At 38.3% G+C, this 21,400-nt stretch overlaps 1 protein-coding gene across 1 annotated transcript in view; it reads right to left on the reverse strand.

Annotated features, from left to right (window-relative positions):
- MOXD1 (monooxygenase DBH like 1) overlaps window positions 1-21,400 on the reverse strand; it is a 75,999-nt gene that overhangs the window by 21,140 nt on the left and 33,459 nt on the right. The gene's annotated exons all lie outside the window — the stretch shown is intronic.

Raw genomic sequence — 21,400 nt, forward strand, 5'->3', positions numbered from 1 at the left:
CAGAGGAGATAACCGTTTATCCAAGAATCATAGGACTTGATTCATCTGTTGTTCTTTAACTCACTTTTGTCTCCCTTGCCATTCTGCATAGCAGATATTTCAAAACTTGCTTTCCCTCTTCTAGGTTATACTTTTTCCTGGCTCTTCTTCCCTCTTTTTTTTCAAGTACGAAAAAAAAAAAAATCAAGGCTCTATAGGCATAAACTCCCTCAGCCTTCCTCTCTTTCACCTCAAAAAGTTGTCTTCACTAATCCTTACTGGAGGTGATAGATTATTCATCTATTTATTTATCTATCTTTCTGATGCTGAGCATCGAGCTGGACACAAAGTAAAGCTCAATAATAGATATTTTTATTTTAGGACTTAGAAACAAATTTTATTTTCTCTAATAGTAAATTGAGAATTTGGGAGAAAGGAAAAAGAAAACATTGTAGTGATGTGCTCCTGTGACACCTCTCAAAATAGAAGAGGGGAGGTAGGAACCAGTGAAAATAGAATAAGCAGTGAAGGTAGTCCATGAGAGCAGGCTCCTTCCCTCCTCCATTCTTTGAGTTACCTTCATAACACTCTTCCACTGCAGTCCAGGAGCTCAGAGAGAGCTAAACATTTCCTCACATCACAAAGAGTCTTATATTCAGAGCAATTGCGTGACCCTGTAACTTAGCCTAGCTTGGTCATTGGTGTTGCCATTGGTCACATGGTTCTTTAAACCTTCTATTCATCTGACACAGAAATCCTGATGTGCTCCTAAATTTCCAAAAGGTTAGCTGTGTTAGACTCATCCACATTTATGCTTTTTAGCCTCCACTACTCAAATGCAGGTAATGCATTTTGAAACTCTTGCTTGTTCTCTGCTTCAGATATGCATGCAAAGATGAAGTGTTTTCAGCTATTTTAAGCTATTAAGGTTTTCCATTTTTATTTTCTACAAAATTTTACCATTTTTTAAAAATAGTAAAATCTAAGCAGCAGAAGAGGGAAATGGCACATAGTAGGTAAAGATCTGAATAGGCAGTCAGATTTTTAAATCCAACTTTATTTTGTGTTGCAAGTGACTCATGCCTTACCATATGCACATTTTTAACATCACATACACAGAAATGACACTGCGCATGGCTTTGTCTGCACTTGTCTTTAAAACACTGTGTGCCCTGAAGGCAGAAACAATTTTTTTTTTTTTTTGCTTGGAAATAACAGTTATGATTCAAGCATGGTTGCATAATATACAATGATTACACAAAAGGGTAACCCAGAATGTCTATTAGATTTTAGTTTCCACATGTAGTTTAAGCTTTCTTGTGAGACTTGGTTTATTTGGGAATCTCAGTACTCAAAGGGGGACAGGGCACTGCTAATAGTACACAGTAAAGTATTTAGGCACATGCAAGCTTTTTGCTAAGTCTCTCATAACTTCAGGAAGAACTGGTAGGTTATTCTGAGCTTTACAAAGTAGGTCTTAGAAAGGAGTTGTTAGGACAAAATAGCTGGCTGTTGCCAAGGCACCCACAGAAACTAGTAGCCTTCATTGAAGCATAGCAAAGAGCTAAGAGTGTGCATGCAGAAATGTGAGGATGGGTGTTGCCTGGCATTAACGTGCTTAAAACATGGGCGAGGAACCTGAATAGGCACTTCTCTAAAGAGGACTTACAGATGGCCAATAGGCATATGAAAAGATGCTCAATGTCACTAATCATCAGAGAAATGCAAACTTAAAGCACAATGAGATACTACCTCATACCTGTCAGAGTGGCTACCATCAATAAATCAACCAACAACAAGTACTGGCGAGAATGTGGAGAAAAGGGAACCCTTGTGCACTGTTGGTGGGAATGCAGATTGGTATAGCCACTGTGGAAAGCAGTATAAAGTTACCCCCCAAAATAAAAAATGGAACCACTGTATGACCCAACAATTCCACTACTGGAAATTTATCCTTAAGAAACTCAAAACACTAATTCAAATTAATGTATGCATTCCTATGTTTATTGTAGCGTTATCTACAATAACCAAGATTTGGAAGCACTCATAAGCAGATGAGTGGATAAAAAAGCTATGGTACATTTGCACAGTGAAATACTACTTGGCCCTAAAAAGAAAGAAATCTTACCCTTTGCAACAGCATGGATGGACCTGGAAAGTGTTATACTAAGTGAAATAAGCCAGTGAGAGAAAGATAAGTACCATATAATTTCACTCATATTATATCTAATATGATATAAGTCTAATGAACAAAATGGACTAAGAAGACAAACAGTGACAGACTCATAGAAGACAGGATGACAGCTCTTGGGGTGTGGGGGCAGGCAAGCAGAGAGAAAGAGAAAAAAAAAGAGAAAATTCATGGACATGAATAACAGTGTGGTGATTTCCAGGGGAAAAAGGAGAGAAAAAGAAGCTTTCACTAAGTACCAACATAATGGACAAAATCAACCAGATTGCATATAAAAGACTTTCTTTGAAAAGTTCCATTAAAAGTAAAGGCAGAAGTAACCTTAATTAAATAAGAGGCATACAATCCCACAGAGCTTTCTGTGGGATTGCCAGTGAATCACTCCCAGTCCCCAATGATGGCTCCTAGTTACCTCTGCTTCCTCAGCCAGTTTTATAAATATCGGAAGCAGTCCTGGCCCTGCGTGATATTCTTCTTCAGCTCAAGTAACATTGAGCGCTGTCTGAGGAAGGAGAGGTTGGCACACACGCGCTCCCCAACACATCCTACTCGTTGGCTGCTTGCAGGTGTTAAACACTATTATTTCTTGCCTATTCAGTAACTGTCTGTGGGAAACAGACTTTTCCTTTTGCATCACTGTGATGTTTGAAACAATGGCACAGCTATGCATTTTTGTATTAAAAATATTTCTGAGAAAAATAAGGCTGCAACGAATCTGTGCTATAAGGAGCAGCACTTCAAAAGGTTGTCCTATTTTGCTCACTTCGCAGATGTCACGTTATTATCACAAGCAAGTGAGACTGCTTAAAAAAATACTAAATTTACAGAAATTGTCAAAGAAGGTATGGCAACATAAAGTATGTACACATAGATAAACTGGTCTTTCTGAGGCTGAAGTGCACATTTAAATTTTGTTTTAGGCTGCCTCTAGAATTGCAGAAGAAATAAAAACCAATGAATATAGAGCAGTGTATGTGGAAGTGGGTGACAATGACACAAACACCTGATGACATATTAAAGCCTGTCACTCATCACTGTGTTCTTGATCACGTAAGTGGGATTGACAGACCCACCTTCAATGCAGTAGATGCCAGGCAAGGATGACATGATGGCTGAAGATTAGCTATTACCCTCGGTGCATAATAAAGGAACAACCCAGGAACCAAAACACAGATGGAAGGAGAGAAAAGAAGAGCTGCTAAGCATAGCCACGGCCAAGGTGGAAATTAAATGGACCATAAAACTGAGCCTGGAAAGTGAAAAGCTCCAATATATATAATGTTCCATGTGACTGGTCCTCTTCTCTTACCCTTTTTATCCAGGTTGAATGTGTCTAGCACACTCCCTGCAACACAAACCCTGCCTAATAACTGTTTATTGAATGGAAGTGAGTAAATAATCCCATTTCTCTGAAGTCTTCAATAGGCGGAGTCATCAAATTCAAATTAATTCATTTCTTGATTGTCTCAATTCCTTAGACTGACCCTGCGTTGCACTTCAGCAATTCCACTGTCACTGTTCCACCTGGAGCTACCCTCCCTCTGAAGTTCCTTTTCCATTCCACTTCACTGTTCTTTTAGTTCTTTCACCCCTTCCAGTCACTCAACCTAGCACTTTTCCCCAGGAGACAACTTGAAGTACTTACTCACCAGGGCCTCCCAATTGACCTGGGTGCTCACAATTGCCAATCAATCCTGTAATCCGCCCCTTCTGAAGGGATACTTTCCCAACCATTCATATAAGACCTCAAAATTCCTAACTCGCACCTTTGCCTCCATGCATCAGTCTTTCTTCTGCTCTACATTCTGCTCCTTGGCTATGAATTGGAGTAACCTGTTTGGTGCAGGGTACAATTTCCAGGGAATGGAAGAACTCTGATCCCATTGCAAGCCTTTAAAAGTCTGTACGTACTTCCTAATCAGCTCTTAGTAAATGACTCAATTATTGTGGTGAGAGAGGAAGAAATGTCTATCTACCCTAGCTACATGAGGCTAGTTGGGTCTGCAGGCCAATGCTCTAAACACTGAGCCAAACCAGCCAGTGCCAAATACGTACATTTTATATCTAGATCATAATTTTCCCTCCATTTGTTTGTGACATGAACTTATCACAAATATCCATGCTCCCCTTTAAATGATTGAGATGAAGTAGGTTTCGTTATCTATAGCTAAATACATGTGTACTAGTATTCTGCTTTTGTTTTTATTTTGTGGAGCACAAAAGGGGAAAATCCCCTTCTTGACTTATTTAAATACACTAAGCTGTGTGTGAGAAAAACAGGAGGTTATTAGAGGTCTTACAAATAATTTCCCCATACTTATTTTCCCAGGTCTACCCATTTAAGATGCTGCTTGTTGAGACATGAGTGGAACATAGCTCTCCACAAACATCTTGGAATTCAATAACTTAAAATTAAAACAAAAAGGAGAGAAGCGATGGGTGGACTCTGTAATGAGCTGGAAATTTTGTAAATTCCCATCACTTTTATTCCTGCCTGTTCTTGTTCTTGGCTTCAGGCTTTGCACAGTCACCTGAGGCACAGGTTGCTATCCAACTAAGAGCCAGTAAACCATCTCCAACAGAGGTTATCCAAAGAGCAGCTGGCTCATAGAGAGATGCTGCCTCGGAGACATTTCAGCCTGAACTAGCAGTGTAGACAGGTGATTATAAGACCATGCAAATGAAGTTATTGAAAGTGTAGGGTAGGGGTATCCAACTTATAAAAAGCAATTAAATTGAGTGAAAGAATGAGTGTCCCACACCTAATCCACTCTGAAAAAGGTCAGGTTCCAAGTAAAATCTGACTTGCTGACTTGCTGTCTGGGGCCACAGCTTGAGTGGATTTGGCAGCTACAGCTCAGGATATGATTGATGGACAAGTGGGATAGAAATGAAGAAAATGAATGAAGAAATGGGGAGAACTGGGAGAGAGTTTATTATGCGGAGAAATAATTAACCCCCTGCCAAAACCCTGAGTCTTCTGGGGAGGTACCATCCATAAGCATGAGCAGGCCCTGCCAGCCACTATTGATCAGATCAGGGATGGGTGCCCAGCACAAGGATCTTTCCTTGGGATTTTCAAACTATGAAAACAAAAATACAACAAAACAAAAAATCACCCTCCAGAAGCTGGAGACTATATAAGCCAGTGTGTAGTGACATACAAGACAGCACACAGAAAATTTCCAAAGACAAGACAAGACAGTTCTAGGAGGGTTTGAGCACCTAAGTTGTCTCAGAAGCCAGCTGCATCTGCCATTCTGTAGCTTATTTAATCAATCTTTCCTCTTATTTTATTCGTCAATACATCACTTTCTAATCCCTAAGGTAGATTAGGTTGGGTTTCTGTTACTTTCAACCAAGAGCCCTCACTAATACCCAAACATGGGTAACTATCTAATCAATTCATCAAGCTGTATGTGCGATCTGAAATTACCCTTTTTTTCCCCTCAGGAAAATTTGCCATATAAAACAGCTTTTGTTTTACCCGTCCATCTTAATTGGATCTGGATGAGTTAGTAACAACATTACTTCAATAAATGCCCTTGAAGAGCAATTTGGAGCGAGGTGGGAAATCACCCCCTTTCACCCACACAAACGTCTTTCTCCCTGGCTTAGAGATTCCTGAAGTTCCATTATAGATACATAGTATTAATGCTATTTTCTTTACAAATATGCAATGACTGTCAAGAAAGGTAAAACATTATGAGTTAAAGTCACTTATTTGAAATGTAAATTAACTAGGTTCTTTTGCTGAACACATCAAGAATATAAAACAAACAGAACAGCAAATGAAGTTATTGAAAGTGTATAACCCAGTATGTTTACTGTATATATTGTTCTTTGAATTTTTAACAGACTACGCGTGAACTCTAAGGTAGCTTCTGGGATTATTTTAACATACACATTACTTTTCAGTTAACTGAGATATTCAGTAAACTGGAGATCACTTAGATACTCTAAGAAATTTTAAATTAACACCTATATGGCCAGAAAGGAGTAGTGCAAAGACCAGGCAGTCAGGAGACCTTGTTCACTTCTTAGCTGTGTCACTAACCAGCTATGTGATGTGACCTCTAGCAAGTCCCATCCCACCAGCTCTTACTTTCCATCAGTCTCTAATCCTCCAAACAACCTTATGAACTTACTTATTATACATTTTAGATGTGCAGAAAATTAAACATATGTAAGTTAAGGAACTTGCCCAAGTGTCAGAGGCCAGATTCTGACCTCTGTTGGCACTGGCTCGGGAGTCAGTGCTCCTAGCCACACACTGACACAGGCGGATCTTTACGGACAGGATCGTAGGCGGGGCAGTGCCAGTGCTCTACCAAGATCACTTCCGGTCCCTTTAAACTTTTCTGTGTACCCGTATTTCTAATCACCTGGACCTGTGACTCACCTCAGAGGCCCGATCTTGAGCTTACCTTGCAGAGAGTAAGAAGTACTAGAAAATGTATATTCCTCTGGGGAAGAGGAAATGTAAGGGAGTATGAATGTCCAGTGATCTTATGTCAGAAGAAGCAAATTCTAAACATATTTTATGTTCTTCATGGGTGCTACGGACTGAGTATGTGTCCACCCTAAAAAATGTGTATTGAAATTCTAACTCTCAAAGGTGACGGTATTCGAAGAGGAAGCCAGTGGTAGAGCATGAAGGCAGATCCCTCACAAGTGGGATCAGTATCTTTACAAAAGAGTCAGGGGAGCTCCCTCACCCCTTCTACCATGTGAGGACCCGGTGAGAAGATAGCCATCGATGAGGAAGCAGTCCTCACTTGACACCAAATCTGCAGGTGCCTTGATTTTGGACCCCAGTCTCCAGAACTCTGAGAAATCAATCCATTTCTGTTGTTTATAAGCCAAGTCTGTTCTACTCAGTGATAGCAGCCTGAACAGACGAAGACAATGAGATTAGATTGAAGCCTAAACTACAGTGATGACTCCCTTGCTCTACATTCTTTCCTTCCCTCGCATTTCCCGCCCCACAAGTATTTTCTCCTGGAATCTCCTTTTTCAACCATTTGTACATAAATCCTTGTCTCTAGGGACTGTATATGGGAACCCAACCTGAGACAAGTAACTTCATGAAAAAAGCATTTTTAAATCACATTTTCTTGGGTTTCACTCTTGCTCCTTTTCATTAATTCATTCACTCACTCAGGTAAGCATTTATATGTTCTCAACAAATATATCTGCAAATATTTTTATTACAAGTTGGATTCTGGATTTATTAATACATTTTTGTAACACTGTGTGTATATAGATAACAAACATGTCTAGACAAGTAATCCATTCACAAGTTCTAGTGTTTAAAAATCTAATTTTAAGGTGTGAATGTTACATTCAGATAAAAAATATCGCCATGATCAAATGCTTTATTGCCAAATATGAAACAGATATTTATGTGCGGCATGTCAATTTATTTCAGATTTGATTTTAAAATTTGTATGTATAAGACTGAGGTGTATTTTCCCTAAAGATCTTTTCCTGAAATATGACCCTTTCTCAAAAAGAAATTTAGCTACATTGACACTTCTTATGTGTGTGTACAATTCTAAATATAAACTCTCCTTAACATTTTGATCTGAAAATCTTCTCTCTCAGTAAATGTCATTCATTCATGCACTCAACTAACAAACAAAAAATAAAACAAACAGTAACACCTATATATTATATCTACCTACAATGTGTTCTTTGTTAGGTGCCAAGGGAGGAAACAAAAATGCATCCACCACTTATCTCACAGTCATACAGTTCATATTCTAGAAGAGTAGAAAAGCTGTTTCTGATTGCCTTTCAGCATCAATTCCCCTAGAAAGCCTTCCTACCAGGATCCCGAATTTCTTAGTCATATAATTTGACTAAGCACGATTTCCCCTTGTCTTGATTGGCCTAAATGTGAGTCCATTCTTGACATGAACTTAAATTGGTCCAATCACAGGACTTTTACGTGGTGGCTCATGGGAGAGCTGTCCTCTCCTGGACCCTGATCTTATGTCAGAGAATGTCCAGTGATTTTTTTTTTTTTTTAATGTCCAGTGATCTTATGTGAAAGAGAGTTAGGGCTGCCATTTCTCTACCATGAGAGAAGACAAATTAACAGTGAAGAAAACACAATGTTAAGGGCAAAGCTGACAATGAACTTGCAGCTCTTGAAATATGTAAACCTCTGAACAAATGGATTTGTTTGAAATAAATCCAAGCAACACTCAGGTGAAATAAAAATGGATTTGATGCCAATAGTAATTACCAACAATTATGTTCTTTAGTCACCTTTTATTTCTTTCCTCTCTTTAGACGAATAATGAAAACTGAGATAAGTACCCAAGTTTGGATTATGTTAGGAGCTTTGTTATTTCAGACTTCTGAAATAATATAAAAAGGAGTTCCCAAAAGAATAAATACCTAAGTTCTATAATGTGTTTGAAAACCGAATTTTTTTTTTCTTGAGAACACTGACTATTTAGAACATGCCAAAGCAATATGACTCATTCTGTTTCATAGTTTTCACCTTCAAAATGTCCTCAGGTTACTCTCCAGTCATAGCAATCAACTAGTTCACACCTCCTATTCATCCTACCTGCATCATATTAAGAGCCACCTGCTTATCTTCTTGGGTGTTTAGACATTCCATTTGGACAATGCTTCTGGACAATACTCTGTATTCCAAGCAGACAACTTCCCCAAATCAGCACTTTTCACCTTGCTAATCTGACTGGCAATATGCAATGGCTCCACACCACACATCCTGTAGTTGATCAAGTTCATACTTTTTTTCTGAGACTCCAGGCCCCCTGCCACTGGCTGTGTGTAACCTACACAGTCCCATAGCATGAATTCTCAGTCACAGGGATCCCTTCCCTTTATACACCATGTTCAGTCTGACCTCCATGATTTCTTTCACACTGTTTCTCCACCCAATACATCCTCTTATTCAACTTTGCTTATTAAAATCCTACTCATTCTTGAAAGCCCAGGTTTTGTTTTCACTGGATGCCCTCTCTGATTATTTTGGCTCACATTTGCCTTGCTTCTCTGAATTTCTTTCAGGCAGCAGTACTATGCGGTAGCTTGAAACCACAGACTTGGTTTGGAATCCAACCTCTGGTGCTCACAAGCTGTGTGACCTGAGGCAAATTACTTAACCTTACTGAAACTCCATTGTTCTTTAGAAGTTATAAGATGGAAATACAAACCAACTAAATCTATTATAAAAAATAAAGGAGAAAAATGTGTCCAGCATGTAATAATTTATAGTAAGCAGTTGAAAACTATACTCAGCTCTATACAAGTTAGCACATATATATTTTTTATTGAATGCAATTATTTCATATGTGAATTTTTTTCTCCTTAATTGGAATAGCAACTCATTGTTTCACCACTTGCTGACAACTCATTATATGAAGCAGACTTTTTCAAAGCCTTTATTATTTGTGTGTTATAATTAGGAATATAGAATATCAAGACTAGATCTTGCTCGTTATTCTTTGGCATGCTATTGCTTGCATCTTTATAGGTGCAAGCTCTTTTTAAGTTACAAATTGAATTATTTTTGCCCAGCCTCTGTGGCTCAGTGGATGAGCGTCAACCTAAGAACCAAAAGGTCAAAGTTTGATTCCTGGTCAGGGCATATGCCTGGGTTGCAGACTCAATCAGTAGACAATTAATCAATGGTTCTCTCTCGCATTTCAAAATCTGGTAACTCCTGGCATTAGAAGTACATACAGTTCAAAACATAAAGTAGGCATGATTTTGCTGTCTCATACTGCAGAGAAATGGTTCAGAGAACTTCCCCAATAGTTTTATTGGTCATATGCTCTTTAATCCAACAACACCTATCTCAAAGGTGTGAGTATATCTGGATTTCTGCCAGTCCTATGCAAGGTACAGAGACTGCATGGACCAACATGTTTTATGGAGAATAAAAACTGCAGAAATGGAAAACATCTTACAGGATTATTATTCCACATCTCAGAATAACAGGCAAGTCAGACTGTGCAGTAAAATGCCTGCACACTTCAACTTCATTTTATGTGACCCATTCTCCTATCCTAGAGAAGTGATATAAAAGTTAATAGAGAAAATAATTAGAAGCAACACTCTGCTGATCTAAGAAAAGTAAATACTAAATTAACAAAACAGTGGAGAAAATATTTGCAATATTTTTCTCAAACAGAGAGCTAATACCCTTACTACAAAAAAACCAACAGTGAAAATGGACAAAGTACATGAACAAAGAGCTCATAGCAAAAGGATTACAGAGAAAAGGATGTTAAAAGTCATTCATACTCAAATAAATGAAAAGTACTTGCGTTTTTCCACTTATCAGATTGACAACGTTTTAAAGGTTTGTTAATAGGCAATGTTGGAGATTGTTATTCCCCAAATTAATATATTGAAGCCCCAACCATTGACAAGCCAAGAGAAGAGACTTCAAAATGAAATGTATCTTACTGGCACCTTGAGCATGGACTTCCCAGCCTCCAAAACCATGGGAAATAAATGTCTGCTGTTTAAAGCCACCTAGCCTTTGGGGTTTGTTATGGCAGCATAAGCAAACTAAATAGAGAGAAAGTATGTATTGGCATAAAACTTTAAATTAAGAGGTGCTGATTAAATTATGTTTACATTCAGATAATGGACTACCACACAATCATAAAAGAATAAGATAGATCTATACATAATGAAGTAGAACATTTTCCAAGAGATACTGCTAAGTAAAAGGAAGTATCAAAATATATAGTGTAATCCCATTAGAGTCTAAAAACCAAACAAGAAATAAATAGACATAGACATAAAGGTATGATTGCATATATATATATATAGAGAGAAAATTTCAGAAAAAAAATGTTTATGGGAAGTGAAATGTGAGTGCTATTAGTTAGAGATATTTGCTTTTCACTTTGTGGCTGTCTATATTTGAATTTTTTTACAGTGGAAAAAATATTAATTTTAGAGTATATTTTTAAATTCTAGTTTCATCACTTACTAGTTGACTGGCCCCTGACAAGTTAATTAAACATTTGAGTCTCTATTTCCTACTTCACATTGTGATCATGAGAATTACATGAGATATTGGAAAACCCCGAACAGTGCATGGTATATATGAAGCATTCATCAAATATAGTCCTTCTATTTCCTATCTAGAATGATGTTATATGTATGCTGTCATACTTAATTTTATAATACAGTCTCCAAAACCTTTGAAATTTTTTATTTCCCTATATAACATGATCTCTTTTGTTTCATAATATTTTAAATTAAAATTTTTTATTTAGGGCAATCATTGACCATGATGGATTTGGGACTAGGTTTCCAGAAGATGTTACTCTGAAAACTCAATTATATCCTTTGAGTTTTTAAGCCCTTAGAATAATTTTAAACGTTTTCTTCCCAAACTGCTCTCAAGACTTCACAGCCAATGGCAATGTCACCACGTGTAGCTTTACCCCTGAACAGGCACAGCTCTTGCTGGGAGGGTCCCAGCAATGACACCCAGACCTTTTCTTGGTTCTGCATCAAACATTTTCTCTCTCTGGATCGTTTTTGCTTTTTTTGGTCTCCTTTGAAGTTACAGTCCACTTTTGTTGTTGTGTATGAGGTTCTTTTTTTTTTTTTTTTTGGTTTAAAGGCCTAATAATTCCATCTATGAAAGGACAGAAACTCAATTACTAACAGATGATCCTCATGATAAAACTCCACAGCCCCAAATCCAAGGAAAGAAAAAAATAGTTTTTAATTTAGCCCAGTACCACTTACATATAAAAATAGCCAATTTAATCTTGCGTATTTTAAAACTAACTTTATAAAACTTATTTTCACATCCTCAAACTTCTAGTGTCTGTGTTTACATATAATTTATCATAATAATTTTGGCAGCTTAAAACAAAGTATGTTATTTTAGCATTTATTCATCATAATTTAAGGATTGTATTTCCTGATGGAATTTAATAAATGGGCCATCTTCTTTTTTCTTCTGAGAGAAGGAAAACAATCATTCTCTAAGCCACAACATAGTGTTGCTTTAGAACTGTTAATAAATCCAGGTCTTCAAATCATAATTTACTTCACTGAATTCTGTAACCTTCTATGAAGTGTCTACAAGTAGCACAGCAAAACTATTCTGTTCAATCCTTGAATTAGACATCTAATCCACAGTGCCACAAGTTCAATGTTCATTTGTCCCAGGGATAAGTTAGATGTTACTGAACATTGTCTATAACTCACCATCATTGACCTGAGTCTAGATTTGAGTCATTCATTCAACAAACATTCAATAAGCAGCACTGTTAGGAACTGTGCCCATGGCTGAAGACCCAAGGCTGAGAGAGATCCAAGTGTCAGGGGGCTTAAGTTTCATGGTCAGGTAGAAAGATGAGTCCCATGGAAAATGTATGGGTGCTATGGTATCAATAATAGCTACCATTTGTATATATATATGTACCATGCCCATTACACATGCTATCACATTTCATTTCATCTCATCTTTATACACTCCTAAGGCAGGTATCACTGCCTTCTTTTCAGACAAGAAAATTGAAACAGTTAAGTACACTGAGCATACTCATACTGCTGCTGAGTAGCAGACTTGAGTTTGCACTTAAGGCTAACTGGCTTCAGTCCCATCTTCTGGGCCACTTTCTTATCTGTACTGGCTACAGTGGGAGTGTAAAGATGGGAGGTACGATTAAAAAAGGATTGGAATAAGGCTCAAAATAACTTGGCACTTTAATGTTATAGTGTTTTTATGGGAGTTTTGCCCTCTGGTTGGAAAAGGAATGATAAAGAGATGAGAAAAAACTATACTTGATCTCACAGAATTTGTTACTCCAATTAAGAAGTACTGTCTTTAGCCGGGACCGGTTTGGCTCAATGGATAGAGCGTCGGCTTGGGGACTGAAAGGTCCCGGGTTCGATTCCGGTCAAAGGCATGTACCTTGGTTGCGGGCATATCCCCAGTGGGGGGTGTGCAAGAGGCAGCTGATCGATGACTCTCTCTCATCGATGTTTCTAACTCTCTATCTCTCTCCCTTCCTCTCTGTATAAAATCAATAAAATATATTTTAAAAAAAAAAGAAGTACTGTCTTTAGTGCTACCCACATGGCTCAGTGGTTGAGTGTCGACCAATGGTTCAATTCCCAGTTAGGGCACATGACCGGGTTGCAGGCTCAATCTCCAGTGTGGGATTTGCAGGAGGCAGCTGATCAATGATTCTCTCTCATCATTGATATTTCTCTCTCTCTTTCTCCCTTCCTCTCTGAAATCAATAAAAATATATTTTTTAAAATTTATATATATATAAATAAATAATGTCTTTTATACTTCAGGAAAGTTAAACAAATCAATGAATACTAATAGATGGCTTTTGTAATTCTATCTCCACTCTTTTTATCTGTATATTTAAACACTAGTGGCATGGGTGGGGTCCAGCCGGCCCAGCCTCAATCAGGGCAGATCAGGGCTAGGCCTGTTGGGAGGAGGAGATGGCGGGAGATTGGCCTACTGGCCTGCCCTAACAGCGGCCAGATTAGGGCTGGGCTGACTGGGAGGAGGGGCCAAGGGCAATGGGCCAACAGGCCCCACCCCCAATTGGGGTTGGGGAACAATTTGGGACAGGGCTGGCCGTGGGGTGGGGCTGTGGGCAGTAGGCCGGCCAGCCCCTCCCCTGAATCGAGTGGGAAGTATCAATCAGGGCCAGTGGCATGTTAGAGGGGCCATGGGTGGTTGGCCAGCTGGCCCTGTCTCTGATTGGGGTGGGGTGGCTGATCTGAGGTGGGGCCAGATGGGAAGGAGCTGCAGGAGGTTGGCTGACTGGCCCCGTCCCCTATTGGGGTGAGGGGGCATGGTCAGGGCTGGCTGGCCCGGCCCTTGATCGGAATGGAAGAGTCTGATCATAGGTGGGCAGGCCATAGGGAGGGGCCATGGGAGGTTGGCCGGCCAGCCCCACCCCCTGATCAGGCCAGTTTGCTGGCCACAGTGGGCATCATAGGGACGGGTTGTTCCAGTCATTAAGGTGTTATGGTCACTGGCTTTTTATATATATAGATAAGGCCTCCTTAAAAAAAAAAAAAAAAGGCCTCATTTGTAAGGCAATTCCATGAAAAAGTGCAAACAACAAACTGAACTCTGTCTGAGGCTATGACTGAGTTAAACCCTAGTCTTCTGTGGGTGAATCTCATTATCGGTGGATAACCCCAATTAAGGAAGCCTTTGCTTGGCTTCATAAACACATTCACATCTAATTCATCTTTCTAACCCCTAGTCTCCTGCTGCCTTCCAGCTATTTGAATAAGTATGTCTTCTCTAGATTTAGGTTTCTAGAGAACAAAGCAAATGTCTTTTTAAGCTTTTGAGTTATTTGTTTGCTTTCGATTTAATTTGAAAAATCCATAGCCAGAGAAAATAACATAACACCATATATCAACTACACAGAATTAATTAGCATCTTGTCCTTTTTACTCTGTTTTTCAACTTTGCCCCCACTAACCCAGCACATTTCTCTGTTCCCACTAGGTACTCAATGGTGACCAGAATCGCCAAACTCCTACATGAAGGTGGGTCTCAAGGACAAACTCAGGGGTCATTAATCTAAATAGGTTTAATCTGTTATTGTTTTTCCCTAAATATGTCAGCCATCACCTTTAAATTAAACTTCAAATGACTTCTGTGATTAATATTTTTTAATCAGAGTTTAAATATTCTCAGGTCTGCAGTCACAGAAATCACACTAAAAATGGATTTACTTATGAAGGAAGCATAAAAAACATGGATGATTTATTTCAGATTTTTCTCCATCAGATAAAAGCTACACTCAATCTAAACTTTCTAATTTACAACCTTCGTAGGTATTCAAAGGGAAATTTGCAGTTCCCAAAATGTGGCCAATCTCTTTTGGCAGTTGAAAGAAGAAACCTACAGATGATCTGATAAATTGAGTTATGAAATGGTTCCAAAAGAGACCTCATCATCTTCTCTACTCCATGAACCATTACTTCTTTTAGATTTTTATTAAAGTCCTAAACCCTAAAATCAAATGTTTGCCAAGTGTTTAAACTTCTACCTCCGAACAACCCTGTGTGCATTATCTCCTTTCTTCCAAGGCCACTGTTGTAGTTGAGACTGCCTTTTCCTCTCATATACTGTCCTAATATGTTCTGGCTAACATCTTGGCTCTAGTTTTCTTTCCCTTAACTCTATAATGAATCATGCCATTCCTCCCACAAAACGCAATAGTTCTACTTCGCCTCAAGAGCAACTTACTTCTTAACCTACTATCCATGCTTTCAGCAATCCTGTCATAAGACTCGCCCCCACCCCCCCCCCACTCCCCACCCCCCACCCCGCCGCTCAACACACATCAAATTACCATTGATCATGGAATTCCAGGCTTCTCAGGTCTGAATGTGGCAAAACTAAACTGTATCAGAACTTGAGTTGTCACCAGAAAGATAGCTAGATGTTCTGAATGCCCTTTACTTGGAAAACACCTGGATTCTCAAAACTTAAAACAGATATGCCTTGAAATGTATTGATCAGTTCAGTAAGAAAGTAAGGAAAATTTCCCGAACAAAAATTTAAAAATATATAAAATTAAAATCAAAGTGATAAACAAAAACAGAAACTAATAAGACTCCTGTGAGAATGTGTATCTACTGGTCAAAAGGTTAGGTTAATGGGGGAGTAGGGGCTTAACTTGACACACATCCCTTCTCCCTACACCCTTCATTTACACATAGAACCTGGGTCCTCCAAGTTGATACAACTCCAGTGAAATGGTGGACTGAAACACAACAACAACAAAACACACAACTGCTAGTAAAGGTAGCCAATGAAAAGATTCTGTCTCTGTCACAGTTCTCAGTTATGGTGGACTGAATATCTACCCTCCCCACCCTCCCCAATATGATTTCATTTTTTAAATAAGATTCTGTCTAGCCTACAGAAGAGTAAGATATATTTTCTGTTGTTTACCCATCTATGGTATTTTGTTATGGTAACCAAGCTGACTAAGAGCTGGGTAGAAAAAAAATAATAACAAAATTCTCTCCTGGATATATGTAAACATAGGTCCACCCTATGTGACAGTAGGATTTGAATTCATAGGCCTGAATGGTTAGGGAAATTCAAACCAAGAAAATAAAGAATCCCTCATGGGTTACCTCCCCTGGCTTCTGGCAAAAGCATATACAAATATAATATTTCCTGAAAGAAGCATCCTCAGTCCAGTGCCTTGTGATTCCCATAAATTAGGTTAATTCGGTAAAATGTATCAAGCACTTGGGGAAACAGGAGACTATCTACAACATATTTAAATTCCCAAGGACTTGAGTTATTGAAATTATCAAACATAAAATAGACAATAACTATGTATATATTATAAATATTCTTTTCTTTAAATGTTTTAAAAAGATGGATTTGGAAAGATAAGCAAAATATATGAAGACTGACAGCAAATTTAAAAAACAGAATATAGCTGAAACCGGTTTGGCTCAGCAGTAGAGTGTCAGTCTGTGGACTGGAAGGTCCCAGGTTCGATTCCAGTCAAGGGCATGTACATTGGTTGTGGGCACATTCCCAGTAGGGGGTGTGCAAGAGGCAGCTGGTCGATGTTTCTCTCTCATCGATGTTTCTAGCTCTCTATCTCTCTCCCTTTCTCTCTGTAAAAAATCAATAAAATATATTTTAAAAAATTAAAAAAAAACAGAATATAATTTCTAGAAATACAAAATAATTGAAATGTAAAACTCTATGAGTTTAATATATTAAAAGCAATTTCAGGAAGAATTAGTGAATATGAAAGTAGCATTCTGACCTCAAAGTTCTCCAAGACAATACAACTAGCAGAATGGCTAAAATTTTATAAAAGATTGACTATTCCAGGAGAACAAAAGCATCTGAAACAACCCTACATCATTGCTGAGGAATGTAAAATGGTGCAACTACTTTGGAAAACAGATTGGCAGTTTTTAAAAATGTTAAAAATTGAATAATCTATGACTCAGCAGTTCTATTCCTAGGTATATGCCCAAGAGAAAAGAAAGCATATAGTCATAGAAAGACTTGTACACAAATGTTCACAGCAGCTTTATTATAATAGCTCCAAAGTAAAAACTACGTAAGTATCCATCAACTGAATGGATAGATTGTGCTATATCCATATAATGGAATGCTACTCAACAATAAAAGAATAAATTATTAAAACAAATGAGCATGCTGTTACATTGTTTTGAATAAACCTCAAAACAATTATACTGAGTAAAAGGAAGCAGACTAGACAAAATACATTATGATTCTAATATATAAAATTATACAAAACTAATCTATAGTGACAGAAAGCAGATATATGTTTGTGTGGGAATAGAAGGAGAGAAGGAATGAGAGAGATTATAGAGCCATGGTGAAATTTGGGGGACATGCTTACATTTTTAGTGTGATGATAATTTCAGAATGGACACATAGCTCAGAACTTATCAATTATACATTTAAATATGTACAATTTGTAATCCATATACTTTAACAAAACTGTTAAAAAATAACACTGTATAATAACACTATGCTCCCTTTAATGGCTAAAATATATTAATAAAATACTGATAATATCAAGGACAGGGCAACTCAAACTGTTGGAAAACTCTATTGTTTCTGGTCTTGAACTGTTTCTTGAGCCAATCCCAAGACCAGGCCGCAATTGGCCTCATAGTTTCTATCCTCTCATTTGGAACCATTTAAACAAGCTCAATCTAGGCTTCTGAAAACTGAGAGCCCACTTCCCAGGGAGGCCTCCTAGACCAGTTCACAAAGGGCTGACTCCCAACCATATGACAGAGCTCAGCCATCAGTAAAGAACTGCCTACACAATCCAAGCTGATTATAGACCTACAAGAGGCCAGGTGCATGAAATTCGTGCATAGTGTAGGGGGGCGTCTGTCAGCCCGACCTGCACCCTCTTGAAATTCAGGACCCCTTGGGGGATGTCTGACTGCTGGTTTAGGCCCAATTTTGCAGGGATCCCTGCAGATTGGGCCTAAATGAACAATTGGTCATCCCTCTCACAATCTGGGACACTGGCCCCTAACTGCTCACCTGCCTGCCTGATCGCCCATAAGCACTCTGCCTGCCTGATCACCCCTAAATGCCTCTGTCTGCCTGATTTCCCCTATAGCCTCAGCCTGCCTAATTGCTCCCAAGCACTCTGCCTGCCTCCCTAATCACCCCTAACCGCTAGCTGTGAGGCTGCTGGCTGGGATGAGGAGCTGTGGTCATTCTGGTCTCTGGTCATTTAGCCATTTTGGTCATTGGGCTTTTATTATATAGTATGAGTAAGCAAAGCAATAAACAGAACCCCCTGGCCAATCTGTAAATTATAATACATGTGCATTTACTTAAAGCTTATAAATTTGAGCAATAACTCACTGATATAAATGAATAAAAATTATTGTATAATCACTATACAAAGATGAAAATGCACACAAAAGAGCACTACTGTCTGGGTCTCTCTATTTAAAATTCATAACTGGCAAAATTAATAAAAGGATTTTTTTTTAATGAATTGGTAAAGGATTAACAGTAAATTCCCCAAAGAGAAAATATAATGAAAAGAGCCCCAGTCTTACTGGCAGTCTGCAAAACCCAAAACAAAACTTCTTTACATATTTGTTTCATCTATCAGTTGGTAATAAGTTGAAAAGACTGAAATATTCAGTATTTGAGAGGGAGTGAGGAAATATGTACACATTTGCTAGAGTGTGAATTTTAGAAAGTGATCTGATGAATATATTAAAGTTTGGAATGTATATAACCTTTATTCAATGCATTTATGAATCTATCCTATAGAAATGAAACCACTAATACATTAGAGCATGCATACAAGAATATTTACTGTTTATAGCAGCAAAAAAATAAAATCACCAATATGTGTACCAGTGTGGATGGCTGCAAAAAATTGTACTTTTTATACATAATAAGGGATTTAATTATGTAAATATTAAAATAAGTCGAAACCAGTTTGGCTCAGTGGTAGAGTGTTGGTCTATGGACTGAAAGGTCCCGGGTTCGATTCCGGTCAAGGGCATGTACATTGGTTGCGGGCACATCCCCAGTAAGGGGTGTTCAAGAGGCAGCTGGTCAATGTTTCTCTTTCATCGACGTTTCTGGCTCTATATCTCTCTCCCTTCCTCTCTGTAAAAAAAATCAATAAAATATATTTTTTTTAAAAAAGAAGAAAAAAAAAAACACCAAAAATAAATAAATAAATAAATGTGTTGCCCTAACCGGTTTGGCACAGTGGATAGAGCATCGGTCTGAGGACTGAAGAGTCCCAGGTTCAATTCTGGTCAAGGGCATGTACCTTGGTTGCAGGCACATCCCCAGTAGGAAGTGTGCAGGAGGCAGCTGATCGATTTTTCCCTCTCATCAATATTTCTAACTCTCTCTCCCTCTCCCTTCCTCTCTGTAAAAAATCAATAAAATATATATTTAAAAAACCTAAATATGTTATTATGTTTTGACATATAATGATAGGAGTGGTAATTTGAAAAAAGTAATATATGTAGTGATTTTACTTTTGTTTTTTAAAAAAGAAGGGAGATTTACTCAATAAAATCTTATATAATTATATAAATGTTTTCTTGAGCATAAAGTTATAAAAGAATTCAAATACATCTGTTGACATTGGTTACCTCAGGGAAGTAAAATTTGGAGGAAGGAGGATGCCATAATTTATTTTATACACTTTTCACTTTTTTTCTTGTAGCAAGTACCTATTACTTTGAAAAATTAAAGAAAAACACATGTTACCAAGAGCTTTTTTAAAAATCCCAGCCTTTTAAATAAAATAAAATAAAAATAAGAATATCAACCACTTGATTAAACAGTTTTTAAATGTTATGTCAAATCACACACATCATACAAAATAGAGCAAAGAAAAGGAGGAAAAAAATAAGCGTTCTCTTGAGAAAAGGAGGGGAAAAATAAATGTTCTTTTGAGAAACAGTGTTCAGAACAAATTCCTTAATCTCTCAAATGATGAGACAGACAAATTTAACCACTGTGATCTCTTTGAAAGATAATTGAAAGCCAAGCCAGGAGCCTATCATATCACATATGAATTTCATATGATTATTACTGTATTTTTCGGACCATAAGACGCTCCGGACCATAAGACGCACCAGTTTTTAGAGAAGGGAAATGAAGAAAAAAAGATTCTGAAACAAATAGTGTCCTAAAATATTTTATGTGCATTAAAACCCAACATCACAGTCATAAACACATGTAATCAACCCTGTAAAGTAAACAGCAGCATTTAGAACCATTTTAGAGCCGGGCAAGCACACAGAGTCCACACAGAGCCGGGCAAGTAAAAAAACTTTTTTTTTAAAATATATGTGTAGGCTATATTTGGACCATAAGACGCAGGGACTTTTCCCCCCCACTTCTGGGGGGAAAAAAGTGCGTCTTATGGACCGAAAAATACGGTAATTCAAGCTGAAGAAGAAATGAATTATTACATTAAATAATTTTTAGCACTTGGAATAAATATACTTTAAAATTATGTGACCAAACCAACAATCTGTTGGAAAATTTAAATATGAATGGAAAATATTACTCAACTAACATTTCCTGTTTATCATAAAAAAAGAACTTAGTTCTCTAACCCTATAAATTTATGACATCTTGTAATGAGAGCTTGCCTTACATAACAAATAAGACACATTTGGCAGGCCAGCTTAAAAGAACTAAGCTTTATCTTAAAGGTGAATCTTATCTAATTAAGAGGGAATATGCTAATTGACTTTCATGCCCTTACAAAGATAGCTTCTTATAGCCCACAGCCAATAAGAAGGGAATATGTTAATGACTGCCACACCCTCAAAGATGGCGGTGCCCACAGCCACAAGATGGTGGCACCCAGACCCCTCAGCCCCACTGGGGTGGCAGGCACGCAGAGACCTCCAGTCCCCTTAGGCCCTCAGCTGTCCAGGGCCAGCCCTAGGCACAGGCAAGCCTCAGATGGCAGCTGCCCAGTCAATGCCCAAGGCATAGGCAAGCCTTGGATGGCGGCTGCCCAGCTGCCCAGGGCTGCCCGAAGCCCAGGTAACCAGGGCTGGCCAAGACTGGAGGCGTTGCCTTCCCCTGATTGCCAGGTAACCTCCCTCCCCTAAGGGCTCCTGCACTGTGAGAGGGGGTAGGCCGGGCTGACCCCTCATCCAGTGCATGAATTTTCATGC

The sequence above is a fragment of the Pipistrellus kuhlii genome, unplaced genomic scaffold (genome assembly GCF_014108245.1).
Source record: "Pipistrellus kuhlii isolate mPipKuh1 unplaced genomic scaffold, mPipKuh1.p scaffold_m20_p_5, whole genome shotgun sequence".
Classification (NCBI taxonomy): domain Eukaryota; kingdom Metazoa; phylum Chordata; class Mammalia; order Chiroptera; family Vespertilionidae; genus Pipistrellus; species Pipistrellus kuhlii.